The sequence below is a fragment of the Pleurodeles waltl genome, chromosome 10, assembly GCF_031143425.1.
Source record: "Pleurodeles waltl isolate 20211129_DDA chromosome 10, aPleWal1.hap1.20221129, whole genome shotgun sequence".
Lineage (NCBI taxonomy): Eukaryota > Metazoa > Chordata > Amphibia > Caudata > Salamandridae > Pleurodeles > Pleurodeles waltl.
This window is the reverse complement of record NC_090449.1, coordinates 518,511,075-518,531,786: the sequence shown is the minus strand read 5'-3', so window position 1 is coordinate 518,531,786 and position 20,712 is coordinate 518,511,075.

Below are 20,712 nucleotides of genomic sequence, written 5' to 3'. Positions count from 1 at the left end.
AACAAAACAAAGTTGTAAAATATTTCTTTAGTTTTATGTTGGCAAAGGAATTGTTCTTGACAACCTGTGTTTTGTGGCTTGTGGAATCATTAGGCAAGCGCTGGTGGCAAAGAAACTTTCCAGGTAAGAGCAGGCCATTAGTTTTTTTTTTTTTTTTGTCCTCATTCACCCTAGGCCATACGCAACCTCCTTTTCCTTTTTCAACCGAAGCGCAGGAGATTTTCCTCGGCCAGAGGTTGCTTATTACTCTCAAACAATCCCCAGACTGTCCCAATTCTCTGAGGATTTCAGAGCAGGGTGTAAAATCATTGGACAGATGTCACAAATACAAATACAATTCTACTCCAACATTGAATACACAGACATCTATACATCAATCTCCTGATTTCCAATTCATTATTGCTACCCAAAAATTCCCTCGCGTCCTTTCCTTTCCCCCCATCTTTTGATCCAATTCTGCTATAGAAAAAACATCCCTAAGCCATTCTGAATGGTTTGGGGGGAGTCTTTAAAATCCATTTTCTACTAATTTCTTGCCTCCCCAACAGTATTGCATAAAATACAAACTTTTTATCTGTAATAGTGTCCCGTCCTAACCACCCCTGCTGATCTTGAACTTGCCCAAATATTATTAACTGGAGAGAGGGTTCAATTCCCCGATTCAGTATACATGAGATTGTTTCGCATACTCTTTCCCAAAAGAATCGAATATCAGGGCATTCCCAAAACATGTAAACATCAGTTGCTTGTAATAAACCACATTTTGGACATTCCACCTCTTGCCCTCCTTTCATTTTAGATAGTTTCTCGGGGGAAATATACACTCTATGTAATGTAAAATAATGATTTTTCCTAAGAGTGGCTGGTTTCACAATATCAAAAAGCATTTTTAATGACTCTTCCCACCCCCTTTTAGCTGTGTCTTCTGAAAAAAAGTTCTTCCACAAATCGCTAGGTAATATGAACTCACCATCTACCCCTTCCAGGATCCCCCAATACCAAGTAGACACTCTGTGAGGGCCTCCTAGTGGGCTCGGGGTGATCTCACTCAATGGATTAGGCATACCAACACCTTCCTTTATCCCCTGAGCCCATTTTCTTATTTGTAAAAATTTCCATCTGGACAAAGCAACACCCATCTTTAACTGTAATTCCTCCCAAGAGAGAAGAGTCCCTTCCGAAAACAAATCTCCCCAATATTCTAATCCCGCTTGTTTTATCGGTAATGCCAAAACATCTCGAAAACATTCTGGGGTTCCCGGGGAGTCCCAGATAGGTGCGTCAATGTTAAAGTAAGTAAGTTTCGCAGATTGCCTAATGTGATACCAACTTTCTGCAAGCCCTCGCATAATTTTCAACCTTATCTTTTTGAAAAATTTAGGGCCCCAAAATTTAAACATAAAATTGGTTGAAGCACCGTTAATTCTAGAGGCCATTATCTTAAACATTTAACCCGTTGTTGTGGAATCTGACGCAAGAGACAAAAGTCTAAATTTTTTTAATGTATTTTCTGCATTGGGAGTGGTGAAGTAGAAAACAAAAAATTGCATTTTGGAAGAATGGCCATTTTTAAAAAGTTTACTCGACCTATTATCGTCAAGGGAAGATGCATCCAACCTTGCAATAAACTCTTACATTCTGCCAACAATTTTTCCTGGTTCCTCTCCGCTAACTGATTAATATCTTGAGGTACCAAAATTCCCAAATATCTAATTTCCTTTTTACGAAAAGCAGACTTATATTCCATATTCCAAGCCATGATCTCCGTTTTTTCAACATTCACTTGATAACCAGACACCCTCCCGAACTCTTCGGCCAGTTTAAAAATCTTGGGAGATGCAGTATCTAAATTATCTGTATATAACAAAAGGTCATCAGCATACAAAGCGAGCTTTCTTTCCCAGCCCTGACAGCTAAAAGGAGTGATCATCGTATTCCGCCGAATTTTCTTTGCGAATGGTTCGATGTATAAGTTAAATAGTGCAGGGACAGCGGGCATCCCTGTCTGGTGCCTCTGGCTATAGCTATCGGCCCTGTAAGGTTCCCATTCACCAATATTCTAGCTATAGGAGCCCTATATATCTGATTCACTACCCCATAGAAGTTATTTCCCAGTTTAGCTTTTTTAAGCAGAATTTTCAAATAGACCCAGTTTACCTGGTCAAAAGCTTTTGCAGCATCAACCGTTATAATCCCCAAAGGGGATTCCAATTCTACTGCCATATCTATGGCTCCTATTAATTCATATGTTAACTCATGCAAATACCTCCCCTTCGAGAAGCCCTTCTGATCAGGGTGGATTAAGCTGTCTACTACCTTATTTAACCTATCCGCCACTATTTTAGTAAACAGCTTATAATCGCTGTTCAATAATGAAATAGGTCTATAGGAAGAGCAATAAGATGGATTTTTCCTGGGTTTCGGTATCAATGTAATAATCGCTTCATTCCACGTAGCTGGCATACTTATATCATTAAAAAAAATCCTAACAAATAACTCGGTCAAGAACGGGACAATTACCTCACCTAATTCTTTATACAACTCCACCGGAATACCATCCAGACCCGGGGCTTTCCCTTCCATACCCTTAGCTAAGGCTGCTCGCACTTCTTCCACCGTAATAGGGCCATTAAGAAATTCCTGATTCTGCTGCAAAATTTCTGGTAATATATACTGAGCTAACCAGTTCTCCACCATTTCCTCTCGCACCTCTGCCTGTTCCGTATACAAGAATGTAAAAAAATCTTGAAACCCTCGTTCAATGTCTTCTGCACGAGATAATATAACACCCGTGTCTTCAATCACTATTTCCTTAATGTAACTCCTAACTTGATCTATTTTAGCTTTCCAGGCAAGTAATTTCCCTGAGTTTTCCCCATATTCAAAATGTTTTAATTTGCTAGCCTCCCATTTCCTAACCATACGTGCCTGTAAAATGTTTGCTATTCGTGTTCTTAACTCAGTCATTTCTGTTCTTCCTATTTCCTCCTGGGCTCCTTCTCCTTTACCAACCAATTTTTTACATTTTACTAACATTTCTTGCTCTAACATATTTATTTCATCTCTGACTATTTTGTGTTTGTAACATGCAATACTCCTAATTTCCCCTCGTATTACCGCCTTAAAAAAGTCCCAAACTGTTGATAAAGATGCTGAACCTGTGTTTATCTTGAAAAAAATTCCAGTCTCTCTACGTAGATGTACCAAAACATCTTCTTCCAACAATAATGCGCGCTCCAATGTCCACCTCTTAAAAACTCTTCTCTGTGAGAGCGACAAATGCAGCTTTACCGCAGCATGATCTGATAAATGCGGGGGTAAATATTCAATCCTGTCAACATTTTCCAACAACTTATCATCCACTAAAAAATAATCAATACGTGAAGCATGACTATACTTCTTGATAAAGAATGAAAAAACCCTAGCCCCCCCTTCCCTCTTCCGCCAAATATCGCACAGGCCATACTCCTTCATCATCTTCCTTAAATAATGTTGTGTTTTTGGCGTGCCTAAAGATCGACAAGTATCTGTTCTATCTAATCCATTGTCAAGCACCACATTAAAATCCCCTGTCATGATAACTGCATCTGAAAAATCGATTAACTGAGAAAAAACCCTTTTAAGAGGTTCAATATCATCGCAATTCGGGCTGTAGAATCCAACCAGAACCAACCTCGCCTCACCAATATGAATTCTTATTATGACCCAATGACCAGCATGATCTGCCCTTGTTTCTAAAATCTAGGTTGTACTCCCTGTTTAAGCACAATAGCTACTCCCCTTGTGTGAAAATTGTTGGTAGTGCAGAAACACATTTGTACCCACTTTTGAGCCTTAAATAACTCCTTACATTCTTCTGCAGCCAAATGAGTTTCCTGTAAGATAAAAATCTGTGCCAGAGAATCTTTTAAATATTGTAAGATTTTATTACGTCTTGCTTTCGTCCTTAGACCATTAATATTCCAAGAGAGTAATTTAATCGTAGATTCCTCCAATCCCTGACCTTTATTTAATCTAGCCATTCCAAAGTGACCCGCCTTCCCTCTGCCTCTGTGAATGAGGAACTATTTCTACACAAGACTCAAAATCAAAAAACCCAAAAGTAAAAAACATAACCCTCCTAATTAATAATCCCCCCCCCCCAACACCCTCCCATTGGGGACCCCCCCACTATATCAGCCAACTTGGGCCTTATTTTAGAGCACCCCGCCTGCCTGGGAGCTTTTTTCAAAAATAAAAATTCATTTTACATGATCGGTCTGTTCCTTTTTTATAAGTTCTAACAGCTCATCCGCCCTGACTGTCTCTCTTATATTATACATTTTATTATTGTACATTACTCGCAAAAAAGCTGGGAACTTCAACTGTGCCGTAATTCCTAATTTTTTTAATTCATCCAAACTTTTCCCCAACTCCCACTGCCTGTCCATTGTAATCTTAGATAAATCGGACCTAATCTCGAATATCACATTTTCAACTTTTAATGATTTCTGTTTCAATGCACTACTCAAGATTTTTTCCTTTAAATGATAAGTTAGAAAATTAACTAAATTTTCCTTGGCCTAGTGCTGTTTGGCCGCTTCGTAAAAGGGTCACGATGGACTCTCTGAATATCTCTTTCAATCTCTTCTCGACTCTCTTCCAATTCACACACAGATTTAATAAGAGAAACCACATATGACTTCAGATTTGCTCCTTCTGCTCCTTCCGGGACTTTTAACAGCTTTATGTTGTTTCTACACGAATAATTCTCCAACTGTTCAATTTGTACTTGTAAGCCTTGTTCCTTTTCACTTAAATCTCGAATCTCCTCCTTCTGGTTGTTTAACTCTTCCTTCATCCCTCCTACCGTCACTTCTAATGACTGAATCCTATCCATTAAGTTATCAAATTTTCTTTCCAGTACCTCACAGGCTTCTCTAATCTCTACTTGATTACTTTCCGAGCTAGCAAAGCCTTTTTTTATGTCCTCCGAAATGGCGAGAATCATCTCCTCCATAGACTGACTAAGTCTTGGGTCGGGGGCCGGGGTTTGAGAAGGGGGGGGCTGGTGGGTATTTCTACCACAACTCCTACCTCCTGTAAATTACCATCTTGCCTCAATATAAGCTCCGAACCAGCTTGTTTATCCATTTGGTGAGCCAAAATATTAGTGGAAGGGGGAGGATCATTCATACCTCCCTCACCGGAGTCTGTATCGTTTCTAGTATCCTTAATCATATAAGTATCCATTTTTCCTTGGCCAGTTACCAGCGCAATGTCTTCTGGCTTAGTCTTGAAATAAGCTCTTAATGAGGGCGCAGGTTTATTATTATGTTTCTTCCCTGGTCTTCCCTCACTTCCTCTTTTCTTGAATTTAAATAAACAATTCGATAGATCAGAAGTTTTGCCTTGGATCTTATCCTGTCTGTCGATAACCTCCTTATCTCTTTTCTCCTCTTCCAAACTCCGCCTCCTCCCCTGCAAAATGTTAACAGAAGGCAAGGGTGGGGACAAACTTTTTTTTGCACTGTCTCTAACCCCCAAAACCTCCACCACTTTACTTATTCCTCCTGTATTCAAAAGTGAAGAATGGCGTGCTACCGCACTGTCAAATTCCCGGGACACTTTCCCAGGGGCTTTATTAATACTGAATTTGGTAGTGCCCCTGGCCCCCACCGCCCCCACCACCTTACTTGTCTTTCCTTTTATCAAGGGTGAAAACAGGCGCGTAGCTGCACTATCTGGCTCCCGGGACTCCTTCCCGGGAGCCTTGCCGATACTGGCTCTGCCCGGATTCCCCCGAAGGGGAATCCTCGCTGAGCCCTTTCTTGCCCGGCGGAGCTCCAGCGCAGCTCGGCCCCAGTGCCGGAGCCTCCCGCCGAGTACCTCGCCCGGAGCCTGGATTTGCCGGGTCTCCGAGTTTCGAGGGATCCGAGAAGCCAAACGTGGAGTTGGGCGGCACATCCAGCCGATCACTGCCGCTTACGCGTGCCACGCCCCCAAGCGCGGAAGTGCGTCTAGCGGGTTACGACCGCTACGCAACCCGCCATGTCCCCCGGCCTCGGTGAGAGCAGGCCATTAGTAATGAAGTACAAATTCAGCATTCAGCAGTAAATGATCCTTATACAGGTTGAAATATATGGCTGTAGGGGTTGGCATTAGATGGATCTTAAACTTTGTACGGAGAAAGGAAAAAATATCTGCCCAACACTGTGCAGACTGTGGCCAGGTAAAAACATATGCTTCTAATCCTCATCTGTATGATAGCTATGTCTTGGATATTTAGAAAAGATACTGAAGGAGAATGTATAGATTTAAGAAGATGTGTATTACAGCATACATTTGTTAAAGAACATCATACAGTGGAAATGGTGGTGGGCAGCGCCAAATAGGTAATGTAATGAAATGTAGACCAATCACCATCTTCCAGCACAACCCCTGTAAAATTTGCCTATTTGGATTTAATCTGAGCTATTTCTGTGTTAGGCTTTCTGAGCATTCTTTGTACCAAAAACCCATGCATGTATCAGCAAGCTTTGGTGTAAGTAATAGGTCCGTAATGCCTTTTTTGCGTGATATCAGCTGTAGGCTGGGGTGTAATCATTTGAGTCAGCTGTCTCTAAGCCAAGTGGAACTGTTAGCGCTTCTTACCTTATTTGGTTTCTTATCTTAATTTATAAGAGGACATGTTAGAGGTTCGATGGACCTTTTGACTGCGTCTAGAGTAGTTCCCACCATAAGATTAAATTGTAATACCAATCAATTACAATACCGATCAATAATCTTGGGAGTCAGTAATTTCCACACACCATGACTCCTTTGGCCATGAATAACCACACCTTTATGTAAAAGTTAGAATGTTTATTTCCCTATATTAACAATGCTAATATCAAGTAACTTAGGGCCACATGTATCAAGATTTCGGCTTGCACATCGCAAATAGCAGATTTTAAGAAATCGCTATTTTCGACATGCAAAATGGGATGTATCAAAATTGCGAGTCGGAAATAGCGATTTCTTAAAATTCGCTGACGTAATTTGCGAGGTCCAAATACCGAATCACAAAATAAATAGGGATTCGGTATCTGAAAATCCCAAATTGCGAAAACGGCAAACCGGAACAGCCTGATGACATCACAACCAGGAAGTGAGTCAGCCCATGCTGTTTCCAGGAGCCACACCCACAGGAGCAGGCAGGGAGACACAGCCCAGCACAAGGGAGTCAGCTTAGTGAGCCTGCCAGGATCAAACTGCACCATGGCCAATGATAGGAAGGAGAAGGACAAGGGAGACAGAAAGCGCAAGATCAAATTCAGTGAGCAGGAACTGGAGGTGCTCACTGAAGAGGTTGTCAGGAACCATGACAGACTGTTTGGAAAGAGCTCACTACAGGTGCCAGAAAGTGAGAAAAGGAAACTGTGGTTGGAAATCCAGACAAAAATATGCGCACTGGGTACTGCGCAGCGCTCTGTGGAGGACATACGCAAGTGGTGGCATGACCTGCGTTCCCGTGCCAAAGAATGGGTAGCCAGCAGGCTACAGGAGGCAAGGAGCACCATAGGAGGAACAACCATCTACACCACTGGAGGACATGGTGGAGTCCACACTGCTCCCTGAAGCTGTCAGTGGGGTCAATGACATTGACACTTCAGGCACACCCAGCACCAGCAAAGGTAAGGCCAGTAATGATGTGTATCCCCATATGTGCATGTAAAAATGCCCCTTAAAAAATAGCTATCAGTATCAGTTCAATGCAATGTGATAAGTATTCCAAGCCATATCTTACATACAATGCACTAATGCCTTATGGGAGTGTTAGTCCACAACCCTAACCTGCAAATGACACATCAACAGCAAGTAAGTGTACAGCCACACAGAGGAACAACACACACGACTCACAGTGATACGATGTAAGTGTAGATATATAAAAATTGTGCAACATTTTGTGGTACATCCATAAATGATATGCTGCACATTGACGTTGCAGATGTCTCATGACCTGCCGCAGCAGAATATGGATATGTGGGGGATGTTGAAATACAGCCACAGTCCGACTCAAACACCAGTGAGTCATTGAGTATTGCACCAACTAGGCGCAGGGCAAGGGTGTTACCTCTCCCAGAGTTGAACATGGACACAGGCAAAATGCCGGATGAAGTCCACACACTACCTACAGAAGCTACATCCACAGGAAGACAACAATCCTTGCCCAGCGTTAGTCAACTGACCATCAGGAGGCGTCATGAAGCAGGCAGACACTGCACAGATGAAGAAGATGGCCCATCAATCTTTGGCGGCCTTGAAGCGTCCATGCTGAAAGTGCAGCACCTGCAATGCAAACACATGAGGTTAATGCACAGACCGTTGGTGTCAATTGATCATAACATGGGCGCAGTGCACAGGCAGTTGGAGTCCCATAATGGCAATATGGGAGTACTGCACAAGCAGTTGGAGTCTCTGCATGAGGGACAGTAAAATGCTGCAGAAAACACTGAGTTGACAAATGCCATTAAGGAACTCTGCACTGAGATGAAGCATGAGCGTGTCAACCATCGCAGGCACCGTCACCAATTCATGGAAATGTTCAATGGGTTCTGCAGATCCGTCATTCGGCTCACTAGTTCAACTGCCTTGATATCACGGCGTGCTGTGGCCACACAGGTGGGGACGGCACATTACAGTCAGGACGTTGCACAGGGATTGGTGCAAATAACCAATGTTCTAGATGCAATGCAGACAGCACGCAGTGCTGCAACCTGCGAACTCGGTGTTGGGGATTGTGAGGAGTCCTCTAGCCTCAGCAGTCTAACAGTCCCTGTGATGGATCCTAGGCATTGCAGTGCCACACACAGTATTGCCTTTGACCCCTCTACAGGAGGTGCCAGCAAGGGCACTGCACACTCAAGTGGAATGCGTGGACGTAAGAAGCGACATTGAGGGCTACAGGGGACTACCTTCACACGTAGCAATGCAGTTATACTATGATGTTAATAGTGTGACACTGTTAATCGCTCATGTCTGCCTATGGTGCATAGCTATGTCCTATTGACACATATGTTACCTGAGGTCAAGGTAATAAAGATGCTGACTACAGGATTACCTCTTTCTGAGGTTGTGTTTTCATTACTGACATCAGAAATGGTTGCATGTGATGTCAGCACGCCTCTGCCTGCCCTCTGCTGCACTGGTCCTGTCTGCTGGGTGAAGGGGTCGTATGGGATCATCATCCTCAAATGATTCGGGCTCAGTTATTTCCACTGGTATGCCCCTGGTTGTTGCTATATTGTGCAAGATCGCACATGTGGCCACAATTTTACATGTTGTCACTTTTGTGAATACACCTGAAGCGGCTCTTCAGCAGCCCGAAAGTGCGCTTCACCACATTGCGGGTTGCCCTGGGTGCTGTACTGAACCTCCGCTCTGCTGGTGTTGCAGGGTTCAGGTAGGGCGTCATCATATAGGTGCGCACTGCGTAGGCACTGTCTCCTAGAAGGAACAGAGCATAAAATGAGTACTTGTGCCATCTGATGCCACACTGACATCAATGCAACATTGTAAATTGGCAATTTACCTAATATACAGCCTTCACCACATTCCCCAGCTAGCAGTCTTGTGTGAATCCCGCTGTGGCGGAATATGTACGAATCATGTGTGCTCCCTGGGTACCTGGCGACGAGATCCATAATGATGTCGGAGCCATTGCATATCACCTGTATGTTCATGTTGGTGTTTACAGTTGAGGTACACATACTCTGTGGTGGACAGATTGCAACATGTGTCCCATCTATGGCACCTAGGACATGTGGGAACTGTGCTATCTGGTAAAATGTGATTTTAGTGTGCTGTAATTCCGGTGGGGTGTGGGGGAATCTGATGTACTGGTGTATTCTGCTAAGCATGGCATTGAGAAATGCGTTAAAAAATCTAGAGAAGGCACTCTGTGATACCGCTCCAGCTGCTGCTATGACCCCTTGATAGCTCCCTGAGGCTAGTAGGTGCGGGGAGCATAATACCTGCACATGGGTGGGTATGCTATTGGTCCTGTGTGTTGTGCGCTGCAGCATGGGTTGTAGCTCAGCTATCAGGTTAAGTATCATGGCCGAGCTCAATCTGTCCTTCTCATAAATCTCCTCCTCTGTCTGGCCAAAAAGGGTTATGCGCTCTCTGAAAATGAGCTCCTGTCTCCTCCTCCCTCTTCTCAAACCTGCCAAGATCCTCATTCTCCTCACCATCAGGTAGAGTGCAGCCATTGTGGGAAAGAGGCTGAGTCATTCTGGGCCTCCTTTTATAGTTTCCACCTGGTTACCACCTGGTTCCAATTCGTGGTAAACTGCATGTGCAAAATGCCATTCTGCAAATAATCACAATTTGCGATTTATGGATCTATCGCATTGCGACGTGGTTTTGCGTGTCGCAATCTGCGTTTCGCAAATAGCGACATGATTTACAGAATCGCTATTTGCGAGTCGCAATTCTAGCTCGCAATTTGCGATGTGCAAATCGCGATTTGGTATTTCATGTCGCTATTTGCGAGACGCAGATTGCGACACGCAAAAACACGTTGCATTTGCTAAAAATCGCTATTTTTGCAAATCCTTATTTTCACGCTGCGAATGCCTTTGATACATCACAAAAGGCATTTGTGCATTCGCAAATGGCCAATGTTTGCGATTCGCACAGTTTGCAAATGCAAAAACGCTTGATACATCTGGCCCTTAGTCTCATAATCAAATGATAAACATACAGAAACAATACTGGTTGACCGAATCATCTAAAGAATCTCAATTTAATCATGCATGAATCAATACACATTCTAGAGTTACAGTACATATCAACAGCAAGAATAATTGCACAATAGAAATAGCATACATTTAGATTCAGCAAAGAAAAGACATCAACTGTTGTTAATATTTAGCAAGCATTTTCAGTGAGTCTCCTGAGTAAACTTCTGATTAGTATAGCATATTTAGACTTCGTGCAAAACAATTTAGTCAAGGCAAATTTGTAAAACATCTAACTATGGCTCTAGCAAAATTAGCCGTTGGTACCTAAAGGCAAACGACATTGAGATCAGTAACATAGGCAGTCATTATGAATGCAGGCGGGAAACACCGCCGACTGCCATGGCGGCGGTGAACAGAATCCCGCCGTTAGCGGTGAATGGAAACTCGCGATATAATGAATGAATATTCCAACTCTGCCAAAAATCACCAGACCACCACTCCCCACCATGACCCTGTTGGATGGAATCGCGGACCTCCCAACCCCACCACCGCCAAGCACAGCCACATCCCACCCTCCAAATAATGATGCACAAATCACCTTGGCTGACAGTGGAGGCCGGACGACCCTTGGCTGCTGCGCCCGACACGGGCGGCAAGTGGACTCAACAGCAAGACGTGCACAAATTGGATAGGCGTATGACCCACACACCTGACACACATCCAGAACCCCATAAAACACCCCCAGACTCACCCCACAATCCTTTGCAATTTAAGCAGGCCAAGAAGACGGATAGCACCAGAGGCAAACAGCGAACGCCAGCATACAGGAGACACACACTGACCCACAGCAAAGCACCCTCACCTCGTTCCCAGCCCTGACACCAATCACCACACTCACCATGTTACCCCCCAAACATCCACGCTTCACCGAAAGGGAGTTAAGGACCATGGTGGATGAGATCTTGAAGGTGGAGCCACAAATATTCAGGGCCGAGGTGCAGCACACACCCATCGCAAGGAAGATGGAGCTATGGCAGACCATTGTGAACAGGGTCAATGCAGTGGGACACCATCCACGCACCAGGGATGACATCCAGAAGAGATGGAACGACCTGCGGGGGAAGGTCAGGGGCATGGCATCAAGGCACCACATCACAGTTCAGAAGACTGGGGGAGGACCGCCACCAACACCACCAGAATACACAGACTGAGAGGAAAAGGTACTGGCCATCCTGCACCCTGAGGGACTCACTGGACTCACTGGAGGAATGAACTCTTGTATGTCATCAACATATACCCCATATACACCATACCTGTAATGCATGCACCACCCCACCACACCCACACCCACACCCACCAGGACCAACACCCCACTCAAGCATCAGCCACCAAATCCACCCCCCCTGCATGACCACAAACCCACTAACAGGCCCACATCCCTCCCCCTGTGCACAGTCACCTACCCCTGCACGTACACACAATGGAACGACACCCCCACCACAATGCATTCCCACACTGGCGCTAAATGCAATGTCAACCTCACAAAGGCACCTTGGAAGGCCACTGAAAGTAACACCAGCACAAAATAGCCCATTCAGGTCACCTCAAACGTTCATGCAGCTGTAACAGACATGTTTATGTCCCCCAACAGGCACCACCACCCATGCACCCCTAACGGATGGGACAAGGGGTGCCAGCGCCCCCCAGGGAGACAGAGGCACCTCACAGGACACTGGTGAAGGATCCCTGGACACTGATGAGCAGGCAGGCCCCTCACTCAGTCCTGAACTCTCACCATGCAGCAGCCCCACCCAGGAAACCACTGTCACCCCTACCACCCAGTCAAGACCAGCAGCCCAGGGCAGGCATCCCCACACCAGTGTATCCAGGCCACAGACTGGTGGAACACAGGTACAGAGGCCACAGTCTCCCACTCCCAACATGCAGGAAGGCGAGGGCCCCAGTACAAGTGGTACTGCCAGACCTCTGCAGGGGACACAGGCACAGGGGGCTAGGGGAAGTGCAAGGGTGGCAGTGGGCTGGGGGGGAGGCCACAGGATGGATGCAGAAGCCCAGGACGTGATATCAGAGGTATTGGGGGCCTACCACAATACCCATGACAGGTTGGCACAGATTGTGTCCACCCTGGAGCACTGTCAGAGGATGCAGCAGGAACACCACCAACAGGCCATGGAGCAGTGGAAAGAGCACAACACCACAATGGCCACCATAGCAGGAGCATTGCTGCAGCTGGTCCAAAACCAGTCTGACACCCACACAGGTCAAGAGGCTCCCACAACAGCACCGGACAACCAGTATCAGATTACCCCATTAGCAGAAACTTTCCAGGAACTACCCTCACAGGAAACCCAAGGGCCTACCATTTCATCCCCTGAAGATCAACAGCAGGCACCCAAACGTTCCCGTAGGCCAAGATATGGCACTTGAACCCCAGCTAAGAACAAGGCCCCTTTCAAAAAGTAACTCAGCAACAATATGCACTGCAACCATCCCATTCAATCACCAACCACACATTGTTAAGAGGCAGTATGAACTACTGTAAGACAAGATGGACCCATCAATACTACCAACAAGGCTGCCACCATGTTGGTCATGAGGACACACCCCTTTACAACTTGCCATCACTGTAAATAGCACTATTCACTCACTTCAACCATTTAAACACATATCACACCTGTAACAGTGTCCCCTGTGTGAAATGGTGAAAAAAGTGAAGTATGGATGCAACTGGCCGAGAACTACTTTATTGTCTAATCTGTGCATGAAGGGAGTCCTGTGTGCCTAAATGGTGGCAATGAGGAAAAGCATATAATTTCAATCTGTCCCAACGAGAAGTGGGCCATGTATCGCCTATCATTACCAACCCCCCATATGACTGAGCACACTGACAGTATTTGTCACAAACCCCAATGTCAGGGCCAAGTCCCACACATTTACTCAAAATAGAGCTGTATCAGTCGGTTCCTAGAACTGACATCTTTCCCTTCCTCATCATCATCATCACTCTCCTCACCTCTCTGATGTAGCTGATCAGGACCTACAGCACCCTCCACCTCCAAGAGGGGGATAGAATGTCTCACTGCCACGTTGTGCAGCATGCAGCAGGCCACCACTATTCTACACACCTTATCAGGCCCATAGGCCAGGGAACCCCCAGAGATATGTAGACAACAAAATCTAGCCTTCAGGGGACCGATAGTTTCCTCTATCACCCTCCTAGTACATCAAGGGCCTCATTGTAATTTCTCTCTGCATCCGCCCTGGGATTCCTCACTGGTGTCAGGAGCCAACGCAAGATTGGATACCCAGAATCACATAGAAAATGGTGCAATACAGAGTCATCATTGTTATGCCCCTTAGTCAGACAGGCTGGTTCTCTGCAATGTGTCAGTTAGTGACAGGCACACTTACCTATGATCCACCCTCAGTCCTCTTGGAGCTGTTCCATCTTCTGTGACACACTACTGTTCCTCAACACAAAGGAATCATGGAATGAACCTAGGAACATGGCATTCATATGTGAGATGTACTGGTCTGCAGAACATACCAATTGGATGTTCATTGAGTGAAAGTTCTTTCTATTTCTGTACACCTGTTCACTCATTCTTGGAGGTCTGGCCGGTATGTGGGTGCCATCGATGGCACCTATAACATGGGGTATGTTGGCAAAGGCATAGAATTCTGACTTGATGGCAGGGAGGTCAGTACTTTGGGGAAACCTCACATAGGACTGCAGATGTCATAAAAATGCATTCAGAAATCTTGTCAGTACCATGCTGAACATTGGCTGTGAAAATCCAGCACCCATGCCCACGGTCACTTGAAATGAGCCCATGGCCAGAAAATGGAGTGCGGAGAGCACCTGCACTTCAGTTGGGATGGCATGTTGATTACGATTTCCCAGAGTTAGTGCAGGATCCAGTAAAGCACAAAGTTCCTGAATTGTTGCACGTGTGAGTCTGTGATTATGATGTGACGCTCCACCATGGTCCTCATATCCACAAGTGGTCTGTACACCGATGGTGCCCTTCCTCGCCACAAGGGTGGGTACCTATAAGGGGTTTAAAAAAGGTGTGATGAAGACACATACATAGGCACACTTGTCATCATTTGTTCACTGCATTGTTCATTGTAGTGCCTCTACATCAACCGCTACCTGACAGCTATACATGTACATCACAAGGAGGGATCAGAGTATTTCATGTGTGCTACAATACCGAATGGACAGAGGCCTAGGTGCTTCAGGTGGCTAGTAGGGCCTGCATTGTGAGAAGTATTTAATTTTAGATGCGTAGGTAATGGCAAAATGTTTGCCCACTGTAATTCTTCCCTTTCATTGTGGAAGTGACCTCATACCGCTAGCGGTTGACGTCACAGCGTAAGGCGGTGTTTACCGCTGTTCGCACCTTCATTGGTTAACGTGGATGCCAATGGGGAATCCTGGCGTATCATGATCGCCGCCGGATGGTGTTGATTGGACATATGTGTGCACCTCTGTGCCTGCATGGGCCATGGTGCTTGGCATGCTGCGTGCGTATGTCCTGTATGTCTGACAGTACTGTCCGTCCCATAGTGGACGATTAGCCAGCTGTTCCTATCGTGCAAGTGCCTGACCTCTGTGTTCCATTTCTGTGTCGCCCTTTTAGGTCAGCACCCACCAGAAGAGGGCACTTTGGCATGCCATCACCAAGGAGGTGTGGACATTGGGGGGCATATTTATACTCCGTTTGCGCCGAATTTGAGTCGTTTTTTTTCGACGCAAAACTAACTCCATATTTATACTTTGGCGTTAGACGCGTCTAGCGCCAAAGTTCATGGAGTTAGCGTCATTTTTTGGCGTGAACACCTTCCTTGCGTTAATGATATGCAAGGTAGGCGTTCCCGTCTAAAAAAATGACTCCCAGGCATGTGCGTGGTATTTATACTCCCGGGCAAAAATGACGCCCGGGAGTGGGCGGGGCAAAAAACCCCGCATTTGCGCCTGAATTTAACGCCTGGGTCAGGGCAGGCGTTAAGGGACCTGTGGGCTCAGAATGAGCCCAGAGGTGCCCTCCCCTGCCCCCAGGGACACCCCCTGCCACCCTTGCCCACCCCAGGAGGACACCCAAGGATAGAGGGACCCACCCCAGGGACATTAAGGTAAGTTCAGGTAAGTATTTTTTTTTTTTTTTTATGTGGCATAGGGGGGCCTGAATTGTGCCCCCCACATGCCACTCTGCCCAATGACCATGCCCAGGGGACATAAGTCCCCTGGGCATGGCCATTGGGCAAGGGGGCATGACTCCTGTCTTTGCTTAGACAGGAGTCATGTTAATGGGGGTTGGGCGTCGTAAAAAAATGGCGCTAATCGGGTTAAGGCGATTTTTTTGCCTCAGCCTGACTTGCCCCATTTTGAGACGCCCATACGCCATTTTCCCCTACGCCGGCGCTGCCTGGTGTACGTGTTTTTTTTTCACGCACACCAGGCAGCGTCGGTCGGCTAACGCCATTCTATAAATACGGCGCCCGCATGGCGCTTCAGAATGGCGTTAGCTGGCGCAAATTTTTTTTACGCTAAACTGCGTTAGCTGGGGCTCCCCAGCGGTGGTGGACCCTAGTGCCCACACCACTACCGTGACATCTTCCGCCACCCCCCATTCCATCACCGCGCTCCCTTCTGCTCCCCACTGAGTTGCCCGTGCCCACCCATCCAGAAAGGTGTACATCTCCTTCACCCCAGGCATCTCCTCCCCTCCACCAGTCAGCCTTGCTACCCTCACAGAGGAGACTATTGACCTCCTGAGAACCATCTCTGTAGGGCAGACAACCGTCCTCAACGCCATCCAGGGGCTAGCATCAGAGGTGCAGCAGACAAATGCCTATCTGGATGGCATTCACAGTGGCGTGTCTGCCCAACAGAGATCTTTTCAGGCTCTGGACTCCTCTCGGAAGGCAGCCAGTTTCCCTGGCCATTCCGTCCCCCCTCCAACCTCCTCTACCCCTTCCAGCACCCCACTCCCTTTACCCGTCTAAGGCACACATTCAGACACACAGTCAAGCACATCAACACCCAAGAAACACACTTCTAAACACAAGCACCACACCTCCCACCACAAGCATTCACACAGCTAACAGACACATGCACACACAACAACATCCACTTCCCCCAGTGTGCCCACCTCTTCCGCCTCCCTGTCCGTCCCCTCTACATCCACACTCTCATGCACTGCACCTTTAATCACTGTTGCTGCTCCTCTTCCTTCACTCACCGCAATAGCAGACATCCATACATGCACCCCATACACCACACCTGCACTCACCACCACTACTGTAGTTGACACATGCAGCACACTCACCAGACTTGCAGACACCCACACAACATACATCCACACTAGCTGTCTGTCTTCTCCCACTGTGTCCACCCCTCCTCCCAAAACACACAAACGCACCAAGACACCCACCCATCAGACATCCACCACACCACAGCATACTGTCCAGTCACCTGCACCCACTACACGCACCCCTACACCACATACATCCACACCCTCTGCTTCCACTCCCACGCCCTCATCCATGACTATTCCAATTGCTCCGAAAAAACTTTTCCTCTCCCCTGTTGACCTCTTCCAACCCACTGGCCCACCCTGTCTTGTCCCCAAACGTACTCACCTCCTTGCCCTTTCCACTCCTTCCACATCACAGCCCACCCCTGTCCGCCCTTCACATTCCCCTGCCCCTTCTCCAGATAAAAAAAAGGCCCGGACTGAGCTGAGTCCATCTAGCTCCACCTGATCTAAACAGCCCCTACCCCCTTCAAAGGACAAACCCACCCCCCTCTTCACCTTCCAAACGAAAGTCCAAGGCCCACCCCTGTCGCAAATCCCCACCCCCACCACCCCCTTCCCACATTCCGTGAGGTGCCTGGCTGCCCATATTTTGCCCCATTAAGTGAAGTACCATCCACTTGTGGGAGTAAGGTTTTTTTCCGTTGTGGCCCATGGCAATTGTTGCCATACGGACTGGCCATTGGCCCTGTTTGGACTGTTTGGCTCTGTGAGTTTCACATTAAAGTTTCTGTGTCATCTGTGTTTCGGCAGCATGCCGTTGAACCCTGGTCTTTTGTTTCATTGTTCATGGGTGTGGGGCATTTGTATGTACTATGGTCAAGTTGGATTAGCCTTGTGACAGGTAAGTACCTCTTGCTGTGAGGTGTATGACGTGTGCTGCTGTGAAGGGTTGGGGGGCATAGCAGGGTGGGTGGGTATGTGACTGTGCCCTTTATTCCCTTGTTCAGTAGGCTGCAGTACTTATCGTCGTCGTCTTCGTTGGCGGTCTCGGTCGTGGAGGTATATGGCAAGGATCAGGGCTGGCATGATCTGCAGCTCTCTATCCATGTCTGCTTCAGCGCGTTGTGTGGGCCTCCTGTGAGTGTTTCCTTATATTTGGTTCATTTCCACTTGGCTTTGCGTGGCGGTGGTCCCCGCCCCGGGACTGGCGGCGGACTGGTGGTTCGTTATTTGATGGGCGGGTTAGGCCTTTCTGTGGGCGAACTCTGCCGTAGTCGTCAGCACTCCTCTACTAGCGGTGGGTGTTTTGCGGGATGCCTGTGTTTCGTTTGGTTCATTATGTAGCGGTCGGGCCCGCTCCTCTGTTGGCAGTTTCTACTGCCACCGCCTGTGGCGTGGAACAGACCGCCATGTTCATAATGAGGGACATAGTCTTATACCTTGCCTCAGGATGGTTCAGCAAGCTGTGAAAGTACAGTCTGGCTAAGTTAGGTTCCCTAGGACTTCTTCCCACGTTGCTATTGGTCAAAGAATCGTACGTTTACTTTTAGTAAACGTCCAATTAAAGTATAACCTCAAATCTAAGATATAACTAAACTGTCTTTCACATGTCGATGATTGGCTCCTCTTCTCCTGTTCCCTTTGTTGGACTCGTCAGGTAACAATTTTGTATCCCCTTGTACTCCAGTCAGTGCATCCATTGTTAGTTCCTGGGAACTTCGCCGTTACACACACTAAATTCTACAAAGTATCAATAGGTAGTACAATATATTCTAGCAAGCAGTTCTCATTGGAAATAAATTTGGCTACTAGCATTTGGTCAATACAGTGGAAAATTACAAATCTAAATCTCTATGCAGATTGTGACTCATATAAGCAATGTAACTTGACATGAGGCCATGCAACTAAGCCCAAGGCCTTGCTAATTAAAGGCCTATGATTAATAAAACAAATACATAATAAATGTCCATTAATATAACATACTACTACATTAATCTAACCATGAGCATGACATTGCATATTAATAAGCAGTTAATAAGGTTACTTTGTGATTATTGACGGTCACTCAAGTAGGCACATTTTCCAAGTCGTGTATTATTTCTGTATATTAATTCATTTTCTATGCAGATTTAACATTCAAAATACATAAATATTTATTAATAAAATTCTGTGTTAAAAATCTCTCCTCTGATGACTAAATATGTCATCACACTTACATCTTCCCACACAAATTTTCATTCAGCGAAAAATTTCTTTTAGTTTTTCGTTCCCTCTTTAAATTTTCCATAAACAATTTTTACATTTTAATTTCTTTCCTCCTCTGATCATTCTTTATTCTCTTTGATTTAATCACATGATACAATTTACATATTCCCCATGCTCCAATTATGCAAATCACAATAATCAATATCCCTTGTATTATTTTCAATATTATCCCTTTCCCAAGGTTGCTGAACCAATTTCCCACTGAAACAAATACTTTGACAACTTTTTCCCAAATGTCTGGTTCTTTCAGCTCTTTCAAATCAGCACTATTATTAGTCAGATTACTAAGTAAGCTTCACATTTATTTGCTATTATCAGGAATATATGAACAACAATGCTTCGAGTTCAACATTTTGCAAACACCACCATCCTTTTCTAAAAGAATATCTAACGTAAGGCGGTTCTCAAGAGTCATAGATCTTACCGCAGTCATTTCTGTATCCATTAGGATCGTGGTTCCTAAACAATTGGTCAACACGTTATCCAAAATAGCAGACAACTTTCAAATCTTTATAGAATTTAGGATAACTCCTACTGAAGGAATTATTGCTCCAAATATATCTCCAACTATACTAGAAGAAGACTCTCTTTTGTTTAACATGATGTATCTCAGTCATTTTCGTTAATCTTTTCAAGTCCTTGAGTTGAAATATCTTTGGGAAAACTATCCCTAAGTAACATGTGCCATACCATCCTCTTGGAAGACGGTAATAGGCATTCGGCCCACAGATGTTGTAAGCTCCAGGAATTGCTGGATCCTGTCCATTCAACATGAACCTCCATTTACTCTGAAACAAAAACACATGTCTACATTCACTTGTTCCCACAAAGAACGTATCAATTCTAGATTTAGGTCTATATAAACACAGGTTTCCTATGTGTTGCATGTCTAAAGCTAACCTTCCTTGTGTTTTTATTTCACTAAATGCATAATCATTTCTAAATGTTCTTTTCTCTAAGCCCTTTTCTAATTTCTCCTTAAATGCCTTTCTCCTATCATCTGTCTGATCTAAAAAGCTTGTTTCTATTGGTATAAGCAAGTATGTCAAATTGTTTCTATGCACATATGTGGTGCCAAAGGTTAACGTAGGCTCGAAGAATCCTCTCACTAATTGCTTAGTGTTCTTCTTAGCTACTCTACTCGGGTATTTAATTATAGGGACCAACGAAAACACAACATCACAGTTGGAATAGAAATATTGGGTGCATCCTCGTTATAGAATCTTGTTAGTAACAGACTACAACTTTTCCCATGGGGGGGCAAACTATGATAAGTAACTCCTTACTCGACTGATGAAGGTATCTGCATGCAAATATAGGGGGTCATTCCAACCTTGGCGGTAAAAGGCACTTACCGCCGTGCAGAAGACCGCCAGAACACCGCCGCGGCCGCGGTAAACCGCCACGTCATTCTGACCCACAACAGGCAAACCGCCAAAATACAGACATCCCCA